Source organism: Mesoplodon mirus (genome assembly GCF_964341445.2).
Source record: "Mesoplodon mirus genome assembly, chromosome: 4".
In the NCBI taxonomy this organism is placed as follows: domain Eukaryota; kingdom Metazoa; phylum Chordata; class Mammalia; order Artiodactyla; family Ziphiidae; genus Mesoplodon; species Mesoplodon mirus.
The window spans coordinates 70038189-70055613 of NC_138979.1; the positions used below are offsets into that span (position 1 = coordinate 70038189).

The following is a 17425-nucleotide window of genomic DNA, read 5'->3' on the forward strand; positions in this document are numbered from 1 at the left end:
GGTAATAATTAACAAAATCAAGAGTAGTTTAATATATAATATCATGTGGTATATAATAAACATTAAAATAGTTTTCATTTTATGAAAGTTTATGTTTATCCATTAGTTTTCATGCTAACTCTATCCATTAGTATTTTATATTCCATTTTTTAAACAAATCTAAAACTAAGGCAGTATACATGAAACAGATTTGATAAATATTTTAAAGTTTTGCTATCTTCTGTATCAGATACTACTTTAATTTTAGAACCATCTTCAAATAAAATGGTCTGTCCATTATAATTCCTAAATGAATGAGTTAAGCATCAAATGGATGTCAAAATACGTAAAAGAAATTGTCATAAAATTTAAATGGAAAATATTACATTAGCAATATCATAAATTAACAAAGAACTTTTAAAGAGTATTGCATGAAGTAAGGTACATTAAATGTTTTGTAATGATTAGGTCTAGAATATTTTTCACTTTCATTCTTGTTCATATAGTTTAAAACACTAAAACACTGACTTGAATGAAAGAGGACTATATTAAAATGAATAAGATTGCAGCATATGCCATTTTAAGAATAAAAGAAAGATGAAGTGCTTTGATTTTATGTTCTCCATTCAAGTAGTCTTCAGTGTTTCTGTTATCTTTGAATAACAAAAAGGATTCTTTAAGTACTGTGTGGGAAAAAAAAAGACCATCTTTTTACTCATAGAAGAATTCTAATCTTATTTGGATTGAATCTTCTAGATGTTTCAAGGCAATTCCTTTAAGTAATAGCAGTTCATTATAAGGTGGCCAAAAGTAATCACTAATTTTGACATATGGATCATGTGGGACATCAAATAATCTATTTATATGAATCTCTAACATTTCATGTAATGCTATCAGTTATGCAGTTGATTTTTTAATGTTTTTCTTTTTTTCTCCATATTTTTATCATTTTTAATTTCTTTTTAATTAATTTATTTTCAAAAATTTTTTGAAGTATATTTGCTGTATAATACTGTATGTTACAGGTGTACAGTATAGTGATTCACAGTTTTTAAATGTTATGCCTTATTTATGGTTATAAAATATTGGCTCTATTCCCTGTGTTGTGCAATATATCATTGTAGCTTATTTTATCAATAATAGTTTGTGCCTCTTAATCCGATACTCCTATATTGCCTCTCCGCCCTTCATTTTCCTCACTGGTAACCACTAGTTTGTTCTCTGTATCTGTGAGTCTGCTGCTTTTTCTTGTTGTTGTTATATTCACTAACATTGTACTTTTTAGGTTCCACATATAAGTGATATCATACAGTATTTGTCTTTCTCTGTCTTATTTGACTTAGCATAATACTCTCCAAGTCTATCCATGTTGCTGCAAATGGTAAAATTTTGTTCTTGTCCATGTATATATGGAACAAAATATATGTTCCATATATACATACAATGGAATATTACTCAGCCACTTTATCCATTCATTTGTTGATGGACACTTAGGTTGCTTCTATATCTTGACTGTTTTAAGTAATGCTGCTATGAACATTGCAGTGCATGTATCTTTTATAATTAGTGTTTTTGTTTTTTTATGGATATATACCCCGGAGTGGAATTGCTGGGACATATGTTAGTACTATTTTTAGGTTTTTTTGAGAAACCTCCAAACTGTTTTTCACAGTGGCTGTACCAATTTACATTCATACTGGCATTGTATGAGGGTTTTCTTTTTCAAGTCCTGGCTAACATTTTTTATTTGTGGGTTTTTTTTGTTTTGTTTTTGTTTTTTTTTTTTTTGTATTTTAGCTGCACCACATGGCATGAAGGATTGTTCCGCAACAAGGGACTGAACCCAGACCTCTGCAGTGAAACAGCCAAATCCTAACCACTAGGCCACCAGGGAACTCCCTTATTTGTGCTATTTCTGACGGTAGCCATTCTGACAGCTATGAGGTGATACCTTTTGACGTGCATTTCCCTGATGATTAGCCATGTTGAGCATCTTCTCATGTGCCTGTTCGCCATCTGTATGTCCTCTTTGGAAAATTGTCTATTCAGGTCTTCTGCCCATTTTTTAATCAGAAGGAGAAATTAAGGAAGCAGTCCCGTTTACCATCACATCAAAAAGAATAAAATACCTAAAAATAAGCCTACCTAAGGGATCAACATATCTGTACTTGGAAAACTATAAGGCACTGATGAAAGAAATTGAAGACAGCACAAACATGGAAAGATATACTGTGTGATTGGACTGGAAGAATCAATATTGTTAAAATGACCACATTACTGAAGGAAATCTACAGATTCAATGAAATCCCTATCAAAATACCATGGGTGGGACTTCCCTGGTGGTCCAGCAGTTAAGACTCCATGCTTTCAATGCAGGGGGGCCAGGTTCAATCCCTGGTCAGGGAACTAGATCCCACATGCCACAACTAAGGGCCTGCATGCTGCAACTAAAATGATCCCGCATGCCACAACTAAGAATCCAGCACGCCACAGTGAAGATTCTTCCTGCTGCAACTAAGGCCTGGCACAGCCAAATAAATAAATTAATATATATATTTTTTAAATGCCATGGGGGCTTCCCTGGTGGCTCAGTGGTTGAGAGTCCACCTGCCGATGCAGGGGACATGGGTTCGTGCCCTGGTCCGGGAAGATCCCACATGCCACAGAGTGGCTGGGCCTGTGAGCCATGGCCACTGAGCCTGAGCATCCGGAGCCTGTGCTCCACAACGGGAGAGGCCACAACAGTGAGAGGCCCATGTACCACAAAAAAAAAAAAAAAATGCCATGGGTATTTTTTACAGAACTAGAACAAATAATTTTAAAATTTATATGGAAACACAAAAGACCCCAACTAGCCAAAGCAATTTTGAGAAAGGACAGTTTTGGAAGAATCAGGCTTCTTGACTTCAGGCTATACACAAAGCTACGGTAATCAAACGGTATGGTACTGGCATAAAAACAGACACATAGGTCAATGGAACAGAATAGAAAGCCCAGAATTAAACCCAGGTGCTTATGCTCAATTAATCTACAGCAAAGGAGGCAAGAATAGACAATGTTTTTCTTTTTCAATTTTCTATCAGTTACAGGAAAATGGTCTTCTCAAAACTCACCCAAGGTAATCAAGAGTTTCTCCCTAAATTATTTTTTTAAACATCTTTATTGGAGTATAATTGCTTTACAATGTTGTGTTAGTTTCTGCTGTATAATAAAGTGAATCAGCTATATGTATACATATATCCCCATATCCCCTCCCTCTTGTGTCTCCCTCCCACCCTCCCTATCCCACCCCTCTAAGTGGTCACAAAGCACTGAGCTGATCTCCCTGTGCTATGTGGCTGCTTCCCACTAGCTATCTATTTTACATTTGGTAGTGTATATATGTCAGTGCTACTCTCTCACTTCATCCCAGCTTACCATTCCCCCTCCCCGTGTCCTCAAGTCCATTCTCTATGTCTGCATCTTTATTCCTGTCCTGCCCCTAGGTTCATCAGAACCTTTTTTTTTTTTTTTTTTTTTAAGATTCTATATATATGTGTGTTAGCGTATGGTATATTTTTTCTCTTTCTGACTTACTTCACTCTGTATGACTGACTCTAGGTCCATCCACCTCACTACAAATATCTAAATTTCGTTTCTTTTTATGGCTGAGTAATATTCCATTGTATATATGTGCCACATCTTCTTTACCCATTCATCTGTCAATGAACACTTAGGTTGCTTCCATGTCCTGGCTATTGTAAATAGTGATGCAATGAACATTGTGCTACATGACTCATTTTGAATTATGGTTTTCTCAGGGTATATGCCCAGTAATGGGATTGCTGGGTCATATGATAGTTCTATTTTTAGTTTTTTAAGGAACCTCCATACTGTTCTCCATAGTGGCTGTATCAATTTACATTCCCACCAACAGTGTGAGAGGGTTCTCTTTTCTCCACACCCTTAATTCTTTTATATTAAGCATTTTTGTTTTCAGCTTATTAAAGGTTCACAATTCAGAAAAAAATGTCACTATGTGATGTTTCATTGTTTACTATATTAAGAGATTTCAGTATCTGTTGCTGTTCATCCAGCCACTATTTTTTCTTTATCTTTTCATTCTTTGACATTACCATTCTAGACAGTACCATTTCTAGATCATGTCTTAATTTTTGGAACTCTTCTTTTCCTAATGTTACCAGAACATCTTCATTCAGTGGGATTAATTTAGGAGTTCCTTTCTGCCACTGACTAATTCCAATGGTGGTCAAACATTTCACCGACATAATTACTGATAACTGAGCATTTGAATCAGTGAATGTCTCAGTTCCAGCAAGCAATGTTTTATTCTGACATTCTTCCATATCATTTCATATTTCTTCACCTTCTTTGGTAAGTTCTTCTTCAATATCTCCAGTGTCTTCCACATCTGTAGTACAGTCTGTATCTTGCTGATTCAGTGACTCGCGCTTATGATTTTCTTAGCCTTATGATAATTTTAAAAGTGTTGGGACCTTGGGCAATCCCTTAAACCAGTGGTCCCCAGCATTTTGGCACCAGGGACTGGTTTCATGGAAGACAGTTTTTCCACAGACCGGGGTGGTGAGGAGGATGGTTCAGGATGGTTCAGGCGGTAATGTGAGAGATGGGGAGCAGCAGATGAAGCTTCGCTGGCTCACCCACCATTCTCGTCCTGTTGTGTGGCCTGGTTCCTAACAGCGGGAGGTTGGGGACCCCTTCCTTATACTATCTGTGCATGAGTTTCTTTATCACTCTATTCAGAGAATGTGCTAGAGAATAAAGGAGTACTTGAAGGGAAGCTCTCAAGTTAATCAGTTTCCTCAGTTCCCTACCACTTTGTCTTTCCCTCTTAACAGGTGGGTTTCTGGAGCTGTCATTGGTGTAGGAGCTAGATAAGAGTGGCACTTGAGGCCTGGCTGGACTTTGGGTATTAAGGTTTCTGCAATTCCCAATTCCAGCACATAGGAAGTTTTCCCCCATACCACCAAGCAATTCTCTAGGTGTCCTGCAATTCAACTCAATTCTGATATTATCTATCCAGTGATAGCATCAGATTCCACAGGTTAAGGACTCAGTCCCACAGAACTGCTCCCTTCTGCTTCAAATATCAATCACAAGTTTAGGTTTTCACCTGTGTCTCTGATCAACTGGCTAAAAATCAGAGGTTCCTACGATCCCCTCCTTGGGTTCAATTAATTTGCTAGAATGGCTCACAGGACTTAGGAAACCAATTTACTCACTAGATTATCAGTTTATTGCAAAGGATATTAAAAGTTAGGAATCAGCAGCGATAGGAACAGATACCTAGAGTAAGGTCCTGAACAAAGGAACTTCTATCCCCATGGAGTTTGGGTCCAGCACTGTGGCGTATGGAAGCGTTCTAGTTCACAAACCAGGAAATTTTAGAAACCCCATCCTTTCGTTTCTTTTTGGAGTCTTCATTATATAGGCATGATTGATTAAATCATTGGCCACTGGAGATTGATTTTAATTTCAGCCCCTCTCCCCTCCTCAGAGGTCTGGGGATGGGACTGAAAGTTCCAGCTCTCTTATCAGTTGGTTATCTTGGCAACCAAGCCAGCCCCCACCCTTCCCTACCTTCCAAGGTCACCTTATTAACATAACAAAAGATATCTTTTTCAGTCTCAGCACCAGAAATTCCAAGGGTTTTAGGAGCTCTGTGCCAGAAAGAGGGACCAAATATATACTTCTTATTCTAAGTTGCAGTATCCAGTTCCCGAGTGTTGCAGGAAAGAAAGTGGGGCCAGAGAGAATGGTAACATCCCAGGTCACATCCAAGTCCCTGGGATAGCCACCGAGTGTGGGTTCTTGGCTTCACACAGGAAAGAATTAAAGAGCAAGCCATAGTAAGATGAAAGAAGGTTTATTTAGGGAGATACATACTCCATAGAGTGTGGGCCATCTCAGAAGGGGAGAAGCACTAGGATACAGGGTTGTCAGTTTCTGCAGGGGTGGGTAATTTCATAGGCTAATGAATGGGAGGATTATTCCAACTAGGGGTGGGGATTTCTAGGAATTGGGCTACCACCTGCTTTTTGGTCTTTTACAGTCATTGGCCTCAGAACTGTCATGGTGCCTGTGGGTGTGTCCTTTAGCTGATATATTACAATGAGCATATACTGAGACTCAAGTTCTAGTGGAAGTCAATCATCCACCATCTTTGACCTAGTTGGTTCTAACCAGTTTATGTCATATTCTCAACGGCTATCATTCTTTTAAAGGTTGTGCCCTGCCCCTTTCCTATCTTACCAGCAGTAAGGGGTCTCTTCTTCAGGGCTGGGGCTCCATATCCTGTGTACTGCCAGGAAGCCCCAGTGGCAAGTTGCAACCATTATGGCACTCTCCTCAGCCCACCATTTACCACCACAGAGCCATTGCTTCTGTTTTTTAGTTTTGCCTGTTGGCCCTCCTCTCCTAAGCCCCTGTCTATACTAGCAATGATGCCAGATACACTAAATGGTTTCTAGTTTATTTCAGTCTTCTTCTTTGTTAATTATACTGTGCCTCCCAGCAGTAAGAGTCAATGATTCCATAATGTTGATTGAACGTTTACTTTTTGTCAGCCCATTTGTGGAATTGTTGGCAAAACAGCTATGACTCTTGTGGGGAGCTAGTTTGGAAAAGAGACAGGGCAAACAATCAGACAACCTGCTGTCTACGAGAGGACAATGAGCTAAGTGCCTGGTGTTTAGGAGCCTAGTGGAGGGTGATCAGGAAGAGATTCTTAGGAAAGGCAATAATTGGGTTGGGGCTCAGGGGTAAGCCTGTGGTTTGGAAATAGAGGGATTTGATGGAAGTTCACAGACAACGAAACTGAACACATCAGAGGCATTGCCAAAAAGCAAAAGACCTGCCTCACAAACATGGAAAGAGAAGGGAGAGCAAACGTTTGGGATTTAACATGTGTATGAGCCCCATAGGGCAGAGGGAACATGGCATGCATTGAAGGATTTTTATCAGTGTTGTTCTCTGGTGAGATATGGTAAGTCTACAGGATAATTGGAGAAACAGAAAGAATGGATCATAGAGATACATTTGGGACTGATTCAAACTGTACTCATTTATATTGAGTGTCAGCAAAGTACAACCTGTAGCCAAATCCAGACCTCTGCCTTGTATGTATAAGGCTTGTGAAATAAAATTGATTTTTATATTTTTAAGTAGTTGAGAAAAATCAGAGTACTATTTCTTCAAATTTCAGTGTCCATAGTAAAGTTTTATTGGAATACAGTCATGCAAATTTGTTTACACATTGTCTATGGCTGCTTTCACACTACAGCAGCAAAGTTGAGTAGTTGCTACAGAGACCTATATCTCTTAAGGCTTAAAATATTTACAGCTCTTTACAGAAAAGGATTACTAACCTGTAATTTACAGAATTAAACTATTTTTGTTGAATGCCCATGTCAAGGCAGGCTATCAGTTATTCATGTATATGTTGTAGGGGATCACAAGTTAAGAAGACAAGAGCCCTTTAATTTTAGAGCTTCCATTTTGATGGAAGTTAAATTTTACTTAATAGGTGGGTTTATTTGAAATCTAGATAGAAATACTGGCATACGGAATGTGCTTTATGTTATGGCATCTCTGCCTCTGAAAACCTCCTGAGAGACTTCCTGAAGGTCATGCTGTCCAAACTGAGACAAAGATGGAGAGAGGTTAGAGGCCAGAGGCAAGAGTCTGAGCTGAAATTCGGATGTGATAGGACCATGGAGGAATGGGGAGTGTTTCTGTTACCAGATTCGTCGACTGAACCCATGCTGGGGTCCTAGCCTGGCTGAGACCGCTTGTCTCAGCCAGGGAGGTTCTTTTTCTGATCGGATCCACGCAGTCAATAATGAAACTGGTGCTGAGACTGAACAGCAGTGGCCAAAGAATGGAGAAGCTGGAACCTAGTTCACAAATCAACTTCTCAACCCAATTCAGGCAGAGACAACAAATATATAGGAGAGTCAAAATAAAAGGGAGGGTTTTGGAAAGAGTGGGAGGGATATTCATGAGTTATCTGAGACAGGTGTGTGGTTTGCACCCAAAACTGACGCAACTCTCCTTTTTAGTCCTTGTGTGGAATTTTCTGGTTGTTGTCGTGGCAATCATCAACTGTTCTGGTGCTGGTGGGTGTGTCATTTAGCTAATGTGTTAGTGTGAGTGTATAATGAGGCTCAAGGTCTACTGGAGGTTGAATCTTCTGCCATCTTGGGCCTAGTTGGTTCCAACCAGTTCTTGTCATTTTTTCTCTATGCAGCTTCCTCCTGAAACTTAGATTAAGTGTAATTGGTTTCCATTTGAGAGAGTGGCAGGGGTATGATTCTTGGGCAACAACCTTGGTAACATTTCTTGTCTTGTTTGTGAAGTGGAAAGCATTTTTGGAACAGGGTAGGGAAGGGAGAGGAGACAATGAAGGATCCCAAGGAGAATGACCCATGCCAAGTCATCTGGATTGGAGATCTCTTTGTTCTAAACATGTCATTTCTAGCATGTGTGGCCTATTTGGAGTAAACACAATCAAGGGAGGTTCTAAACAGGAGAGCTTTCAGTGCGATGGTATCTGAAACGTTGCCCTCAAATAAGGTTAGGTATTAGAAAGCTCTTCCTGCTTTTGAGAAAAGTGAACTCTGGGTGTTCACTCTTTGGGACTAAGGCAAAGAAGTATTATAAATTGTGTGGCTTATATTCTTTCTCCTTTTTGCAGCCTTCCTGCTCCTTCCCACTGAAGATTCCCATGAGTGGCCTCTGAATTGTGTAATTAATGAACCTCTTGCTGAAATATACACTTACTTATATTCCATGATTTTGTGTAAAACTTGTCTTTAAGAATCAGGGACAGCTTAACATGCCCTTTGGCATCAAGATCTGGGAGGCCAAGTTTGGTGTCTTATAAACTTTCAGGGAACCCAGATTCCTGATATCTGGTAAGAAGGGTGGTGCTGAAATGTGAAGGTGTTGGGAACCAGAGTTTCAGTGGCGGGGAGATGGATTTTGATCATAGTGCACATTTGGACCAACGGACTAGTGATGGTTGGGGCCAGGGTAGTGGGGACCAAAGAAATATTTTACTTATTTTAAATTATCAACAGAATTTATTGTTGATACAAACATTAATTAAATATATTTTACCAATAACTTATAAAGCAATTGATAGAACCAAAACAATTTCCCTGGAAAGGTATAATACTGACTTTTTTTGTGTTTTTTAAAAATTTGCATCTGGACTTGCTTTTCATGAATGTAATAATTTGCTTACTCATCATAATGCTAGGCACTATTTTCTCTTTATTGTGGTAAAATTCATGTTACATAAAATTTACCATTTAAATGTACAGCTCAGTGGCATTGTGTGTCACATTGTTCGGCAATCATCAACCATACATCTCCAGAGCTCTTGCAAAACTGAAATGGTACCCACTAAACACAATTCCCTATTACTCCCTATTCCCAGCCCCTAGCAATGACCATTCTACTTTCTGTCTCTATGAATCTGACTCCTCTAGGTATCTCATGTAAGTAGAATCATACAATATTTGTTCTTTGCTGTCTGGCATATTTCACTCACATAATGGTCTGACATTTCATCCATGTTGTAGCTATGTGTCAGAATTTTCTTCCTTTCCAAGGTTGAATAATATTCCCTTGTATGTACATACCACATGTACGAACCACATATGGTATTTCTGTTTTGTTTTGTTTTTTTCCGCAGAAATAGCATAGAGATGAATCCATAGCAGATGCACCATTTTACCTTCCCAAGGGCAAGGCACAAGGGTTCCAGTTTCTCTACATCCTTGCCAACACTTGTTTTTTTTTGTTTGTTTTTTTGTTTTGTTTTGTTTTGTTTTGTTTGCGGTACGCGGGCCTCTCACTGCTGCAGCCTCTCCCGTTGCGGAGCACAGGCTCCGGACACACGGGTTCAGCGGCCATGGCTCACGGGCCCAGCCGCTCTGCGGCATGTAGGATCTTCCCGGGCCGGGGCACGAAGCCGTGTCCCCTGCATCGGCAGGTGGACTTCCAACCACTGTGCCACCAGGGAAGGCCATTTTTATTTTATTTTATTTTTTAATATAATAGATATCCTAATGGGTGTAAAGTGGTATCTTGTTGTATACTGATTTTTACTGATTGGTATATCTTCTTTGGAGAAATGTCTGTTCAAGTTCTTTCCCCATTTCTTAATCAGGTTGCTTTGTTGAGTTGTAGGAGTTCTTTATATGTTTTGGATATCAGTTTATAAGATTGCAAATATTTTCTTCTATTCTGTGGGTTGCTTTCTTCACTCTGTTGATTTGGTACATAGAAGTTTTTAATTTTGATATACTCAAGTTAATCTATTTGTCTTTTGTTTCCTGTGCTTTTGGTGTCATATTCAAGAAACTGTTGTCAAATCTAATATTACAAAGCATTTCTCAATGCTTTCTAAGAGATTTATAGTTTTAGCTTCTAAGTTTAGGTCTTTGATCCATTATGAGTTAATTTTTGTGTATGATGTAAGGTAAGGGCCCAACTTCATTTTTTTTTGTTTTTGCATGTGGATTTCCAATTTTCCCTGCACCATGTGTTGAAAAGACTGTGCTTTTCCTATTGAATGGTCTTTGCACCCTTGTTGAAATAATTTGACCTATATGCAAAGGTTTATTTCTTGGCTCTCTATTCCATTGGTCTATATGGTTTGCATTCTTCTTTAAAAATATTTTTTAGGCTTTACATTTCAAAATCAGCATTCCTAGTACAGCATATAGGAATAAATACAGTGGGAAAGATTTTTTCAAGTTTTATTCAGAAATAATTGCCATACATCTCTTTATAAGTTTAAGATGTTATAGCATGATGGTTTCATTTACATATATTGTGAAACGAAGATTTTTTAAAATATTTATTTATTTATTTGGCTGCTCTGGGTCTTAGTTGCAGCATGTGGGATCTTAGTTGCGGCATGCGCGATCTAGCTCCCTGATCAGGGATGAACCTAGACCCCCTGCATTGGGAGCATGGAGTGTTAACCACTGGATCACCAGGGAAGTCCCTGCAAGGAAGATTGTTAATTACGCTATTCTGACTAGGAATCCCTGACAACTTTTGTGATGTAAGTCAGGTGACTAACATAGAGATCGGCAAACTTTTTCTCTAAAGGGCCAATTTATTGGAGAGACAGAGATTTATTTTAAGAAATTGGCTCATGTGATTGTGGAGGCTGGCAAATCCAAAATCTGCAGGGTAAACTAGCAGGTTGGAGACCCAGGGAAGGGTTGATGTTTTAGCTTGAGTCCAAAGGCCATCTGCTGGCAGAATTCTATCCTTCTTAGGGTACCTCAGTCTGCTTTTGCTTAAGACCTTCAGCTGATACAATGAGACTTACCTACATTATGGAGAATAATCAGCTTGACTCTAAGTCTACTGATTTAAATGTTAATCCCATCTGAAGAATATTTTCACAGCAACATACAGGTAGTGTATGTATACAGGTAGTGTTTGACCAAATATCTGGGTACTGTGTCCTAGTCAATTTGACACATAAAATTACCCACCCAGTCAGATAGTAAATATTTTTGGCTTTGTGGACCAAATAATTTCTACTGTGTAGGGGAGGAAAAAGCTTTCCTCAATCTTCCCCCTGGCTGGGTCTGAAAATTAAACTGACAAAGGCATGCAAATTTATTTATGACTTAAAAAAATTTTTTTTGGCAGCACCGCGGGGCTTGCTGTATCCTAGTGCCCTGACCCGGGATGGAACCCCGGATCCTCGGCAGTGAAAGCATGGAGTCCGAACCACTGGACTGCCAGGGAATTCCCCATGCAAATTTATTTAATGTGAGTTTTGTGTGACACGGGAGCCTTCATTTCTAAGGAAATTAACACCTGTAGAAACAGACCTTCAGTATTTTTATGCTAGGTTTGATGAGGAATAGGCAGTTGTGTAGAAATATGATAGGTCAGAGAGGATGAGTTTAGTGTAGAAAACTGGGGGAAATTTATTAAAACCTGTTTGTTCTGATTCTTCTTGGCATCCTTTTGTCTTTGGAAATAAGGATGGTCCTTCCCCCAGGGTATAAGGGAGGGCGTATCTCACATGAGCCTTTTATGACTTGTTTCAGAGGAAGAGGGTTGGGAGAAGATCAAAGTGACCTTCCTGCTTCTGCCATTTTCTCAAACACCTTGAGCTTAAAATATTCAATATGCCAAGGTGCCGTATGTTGGGGTACTATGCCCTTAACCCCATCAGTTGTAACTACTCAACTGTGCAGCTGTAACCATAGGTAATATGTAAACAAATGTACAAAGCTGCTGGGGGATAATAGAAAAAATATATATCAGTCTCTACTCCCAGTTCCTGGCATAGAACTCCTAAAACCTTTTAAATTTCCTAAGTAATAAGAACACTAGGAGCATCTCTTTTTCTAATACTTGGTCTTTGACCTCATCCTTGTCACAGGGCTTCTAAATCCCTTGTAAATTCCTACATGATAAGAACACTTGGAGCATCTTCTATTCTAATGAGGTGACTCTGGGTGGGCTCCTGGGTGGCTCCTGGTCACCAGAAAGACAAAGCCATGCTTAGAAGCTTGGAATCGGTCAGCCCCACCCCTCACCTCTCCTTAATAATTGACCATGCCTACGTGAGGAAGCTACCATAAAAATCCCCAAAGTACAGTGTTCCAAGAGCTTCTAGGTTGGTGAACATATCAATGTACTGGGAGGGTAATGCACCCCAGGTTCATGGGACAAAACCTCCTATGCTTGGGACCTCCCAGACCTCACCATAAGTATCTCTTCATCAGGCTATTCAGCTGTATCATTTATCATATCCTCTAATAAATCAGCAAATGTAAGTAAAATTTTCCCTAAGTTCTGTGAGTTGCTCTAGCAAATTAATTGAACTTGAAGTGGGAGGAGGTTATAGGAACCTCCAGTTTGTAGCCAAGCCAGACAGAGTGTCAACTGGAAAAAAAAAAAAAAAAAAAAGCACAACCTAAAAGTTGAGAATTATGTTTTATTCAGCAGATTTTCTGAGGACTTAAGCCCAGAAGACAGCCCCTCAGATAGTTCTGAAGGACTGTTCCCCAGAGGTAAAGGAGGAGCCAAGATATATAGAAATTTTTGCAAAAAACAAACAAAAACTCCCCCAAAACCAGGTAGTGGGAACGTTAAAAGACTACTGTTAATTAAAGAAAAACCAGCTATCTCAAGTTAATGAAGTTAACGCTTTTCTTTTTTTGGGAAGATGTAAGAATTTGGGGTCATTGAAATCATTCCTTTGATATGCACCTTAACCATCTAGGGCCATCATCCTGTTTTTCTCCATCCTGAATCCCCTCAGGGTGCACAGTTGGGGGCGACTGCTGTGGCTGATGGCTTCATGGTGGCAACATCCTTTGTTTACTGATATGGCAGTCTACATTCTCTGTCCACAGAAGTTATGGGTAACCTGGGGACATGTTCCTTGCATTTGGAATCTGATGTGGGGTGGGAGCAGTCTTGTGGGACTGAACTATGGGAACTGACCTGTGGGATCACACTATATCGAGGTGGTTAGTGTTAGAATTGAGTTAACTTGTAAGACACCCAGCTGGCATAATGGATAATTTGCTTGTTGTAGAGAAAACCCCACACACATTTGGTGACAAAAGTGTCAGAAGTGAAGTATTGTATGTGAGTCTGGTAATTGTGTAAGGCTAAAGGAGAAACACACAGGAGTTAGGGACCTGGATTTATCCCTACTCAGGGAAAGTCTGGGTTTTTCTTTTTCTTTTTGTAATAAATTTATTTATTTATTTATTTATTTTGGCTGCATTGGGTCTTTGTTGCTGCGCACGGGCTTTCTCTGGTTGCGGCGAGCAGGGGCTACTCTTCGTAGCGGTGCGCAGACTTCTCATTGTGGTGGCTTCTCTTGTGGAGCACGGGCTTTAGGCGCACAGGCTTCAGTAGTTGTGCACACGGGCTCAGTAGTTGTGGTTCGCGGGCTCTAGAGCACAGGCTCAGTAGCTGTGGCACAGGGGCTTAGTTGCTCCGCGGCATGTGGGATCTTCCCGTACCAGGGCTCGAAACCGTGTCTCCTGCACTGCCAGGCGATTCTTAACCACTGTGCCACCAGGGAAGCCCGTGCTTGGGTTTTTCTATTCAGGTATGTTCTGCATGTACTTTATTCCTGTATACTGTAATTTGAACTTCATATAATTTTCATGTGTCACAAAATAGTCTTTCTTTTGATTCCCTCCCAAGTATTTAAAAAATGCATAGGCTGTAGGTGGGATTTGATGTAGTTATCTGAGAGTTTAGAGAATTCTTGTCCCAAAGCCTGGAGACACAGTGAGAATGTGTGCAAAATTTGTAGATGGAAGAGTTTCTTTTTATTCCTTGTGTCCTGTTTGACCATTTTCTAGAGGAGTAGGTACTTTCTTCCTCTGTTCAGCCTCTTCCTGAGTTGGTCCTGGGATTTTCCAAGAAGGATGCTAATAGGATAATCTCCCTCCTGCAGTTCCCAGGGTTGGGGAGGGATCCTGCAGCAAAGATTTCTCTCTCCTATTCAGCTTTCTTGTGAACCAATTGTGCATGTAGTGAAAGACTGCCACCCAGTGCCTTAAGGAGCCTAAGGGGGCAGTTTTGGGGCTTTTGTGCTGTTTTCTCTTTTTGCCCAGCTCTCTGCTTGGGCTTGAGGTTCATATATGTGGATTTGTACACATCCTTTGTGGAATAAAAATTATAAGGAAGAGAGCCATTACCCCTACGAGACAGTCATTACAGCATACGGTAGTGGTTAAGAGCAGAGGCACAGGAACCAGGGTGCTGGGCTTGAATCTGGGTTCAACCACCTGTGAACTGTGTGACTTTTGAGTATGGTTCTTCACTGCTCTGGGTCTGTTTCCTAATCTGTAAAAGGGTTGGAGATTGGAAATAACTTATATGGTTGTTATTTGGACTAGTGTTAAAGTACTTCCTAATGACTGGGCATCCTTGCACTGTTTTTCTTTGAGGTTCCCTTTTCCTTATTGATTTCTGTTAAGTTCTTGATGTAGTGGGTAGATAATTCATTATCTAAGTATATAGCAAATATATAGTATATATAGTTCTCTTGTCTTTTTTCTTTTAACTTTGTTTATTGTGTCTTTTGCCAGACAAGTTTCTTTGAACAACTTTTTCTGTACCCTTTACTTTTTATTTCATACAGTTCATAAATTCGAATTACAGGAAAAAATCTTTTAAATTAGAATTACAGAGAATTTTTCAGTGGGATGTCTCCCTTCTACCCTTGTCTGTGCGCCTTCTTCTCCTTTATAGGCGGCCATGTTAGGATATTTTTGTATATCATTTTCTGATCAGTTTTATTACCTTAATCAACTTTAATTTCAGAGTAGTTTTATATTTACATAATTATTTTGAAGGTAGTACAGAGAGTTCCCCTGTACCTCATACATATATTCCCCTATTATCAATGTCTTTCTTACATTAACATCATATATTTGTTACAATAATGAACCAATATTGGTACATTATTATTAACAGAAGTTCATACTTTATTCATGTGCTCAGTTTCTCCATAATGTCCAGGATCTCATTCAGGATAATACATTTAGTACTTCTGTCTCAAGGCTCTTCTTGGTTGTGACAAGACTCAGAAAGTTTCTCAGCCTTTGTTTTTGATGCCCTTGACAGTTACGGGGATTACTAGTCAGGTATTTTGTAGAATGTCCCTCAATTGGGATTAAAAAAAAAATTGATTTATAATGCACATACCAGAAAACCTACTTTTTAAAAATTGCACAATTCAGTGCTTTTTAATATATTCTCAATGTTTTACAACCATCCCTACTATCTAATTCCAGAACATTTCATCATTCTGTAAAGAAACACTGTAACCATTAGCAGTCAATCTCCATTTGCCCTTCTCCCATTTCCTGACAATCGCTAATCAGCTTTCTGACTCTATGGATTTGCCTATTTTGAACAATTCATTTAATGGGCTCATAAAAAATATGGCCTTTCACTTAGCATATTCAGCGTTCATCCATTTTGTAGCGTGAATCAATACTTCATTCCTTTTAATGGACAAATGCTATTCCATTGTACATTTATGCCATACCACATATTTTGTTTATCCATTCATCAGTTGATAGACATTTTGGTTGTTTCCACTTTTGACTGTTATAGCAGGGTTGCTATGAAAATTCATGTACAAGTTTTTGCACAGATGTATGTTTTCATTTATTTTGGGTTATATACTTAGGAGTAGAACTGTGGGGAGTCATAGGGTAACTTTATGGTTAAATTTTTAGGTACTCCCAAACTCTTTTCCTGAACTACACTACTTTACATTCCTATGAGCCGTGTTAGAAGGTTCCAGTTTCTCCACATCCTCCTTAACATGTGTTATTGTCTTTTTGATTATAGCCCTCCTAGTGAGTGTGAAGTGGCATCTCAACGAGCTATTCATTTGCATTTCCCTAAAGACTGATGATGCTGAGCATCTTTTCATGTGCTGATTGGCCATTTATTTGCCAGTTTTTGGTGAATTATCTAATTCAAATCCTTTGCCCATTAAAATTTTATTTTGTCTTTTTAGTGTTGAATTGTAAGTCTTCTTTTATCAGCTAGTATATGATTTGCAATTTTTTTTTAGTATTATGCTGGTTGTCTTTTCATTTTCTTAATAGTGATCTTTGAAGCAAAAACTTTAATGTACTTGGGATGAAGTCCAATTTATCTTTTTTTTGTGGTTGCTTGTGCATTTGATGTCATATCTAAGAAAGCATTGCTTAAGTCGAGGTCACACAAATTTACATTTATGTTTCCTCTAAGAGATTTACATTTTACTCTTACATTTAAGTCTTTGATCCATTTTGAGTTAATTTTTGTATACGGTGTAATGTAGTTCAGATCGGTTTTTGCAGACGCCAGATTCAGTTGTATACAGAATAGTTTTAGTACAGATTTTATGTTCTTTAAGCTCATATCTTTGAGTGTTTGAACTGGGATGTCTCGATTTTTTTTTTTTTTTTACAAAACGGAATGATTGGGAGACGTCAGGTTCTAGCTGCACAGTCCTTATATCATAGCTTGCTGGGAAGTCTCCTTTTCTGTATATTCACTACCAAACTGCAGGATATGCTCACCAGGCCTGTAAACTGATTTAAAATATCCGCTTTCAATAAATGAGTGAGCCAAAATGGCTGCTGTCTCTAGATCGTCTGTAAGGTCAGGGATCCTATCATGCCTTCCCCGGCATCCAAAGGCAGCTTCTGAATACTATAGAGCAGTCAAGAAATTAGGAGAGTAGTCAGACTTGTCAGAAAGAGCAGGCTAGAAAAGGGTGGAGATGAGTCCGGAAACTGACAGTCAAGTACATTAGAGCTTAGAGTGAAGTTTAATTTTGTTTTATCTTAATAATAATTTTTAATTCTGAAAGTAATTAATGATCACTGTAAAAATATAAACA

At 38.9% G+C, this 17425-nt stretch overlaps 1 pseudogene across 1 annotated transcript; it reads right to left on the reverse strand.

Annotated features, from left to right (window-relative positions):
• Positions 1-690: 690 nt before the first annotated feature.
• Positions 691-4362, reverse strand: LOC309802858 (centromere protein K-like; annotated as a pseudogene). Its single transcript has 4 exons — positions 4060-4362; positions 3921-3968; positions 3012-3115; positions 691-869 (listed from the first exon to the last, which is right to left on the reverse strand). The product of its transcript is annotated as a centromere protein K-like (transcript).
• Between the last annotated feature and the right edge of the window lie 13063 nt (positions 4363-17425).